The sequence below is a fragment of the Arachis duranensis genome, chromosome 7, assembly GCF_000817695.3.
Source record: "Arachis duranensis cultivar V14167 chromosome 7, aradu.V14167.gnm2.J7QH, whole genome shotgun sequence".
NCBI lineage: Eukaryota > Viridiplantae > Streptophyta > Magnoliopsida > Fabales > Fabaceae > Arachis > Arachis duranensis.
In genome coordinates this window covers 44,655,928-44,656,266 of record NC_029778.3, presented here as the reverse complement: position 1 = coordinate 44,656,266, position 339 = coordinate 44,655,928, and positions in this window count along the sequence as shown.

The following is a 339-nucleotide window of genomic DNA, read 5'->3' as shown; positions in this document are numbered from 1 at the left end:
AACGTTTTCACTGAGAGGATGGGATGTAGCCATTGACAACGGTGATGCCCTACATACAGCTTGCCATGGAAAGGAGTAAGAAGGATTGGATGAATGTAATAAGAAAATAGAGATACGAGAGGAGCACAGCATCTCCACACGCCTATCTGAAATTCCCACTATTGATTTACATAAGTATTTCTATCCCTTTTATTTTCTATTTATTATTAATTTTCAAAACCCAAAACTATTTAATCTGCCTATCTGAGATTTACAAGGTGACCATAGCTTGCTTCATACCAACAATCTCTGTAGGATCGACCCTTACTCACGTAAGGTATTACTTGGATGACCCAATAC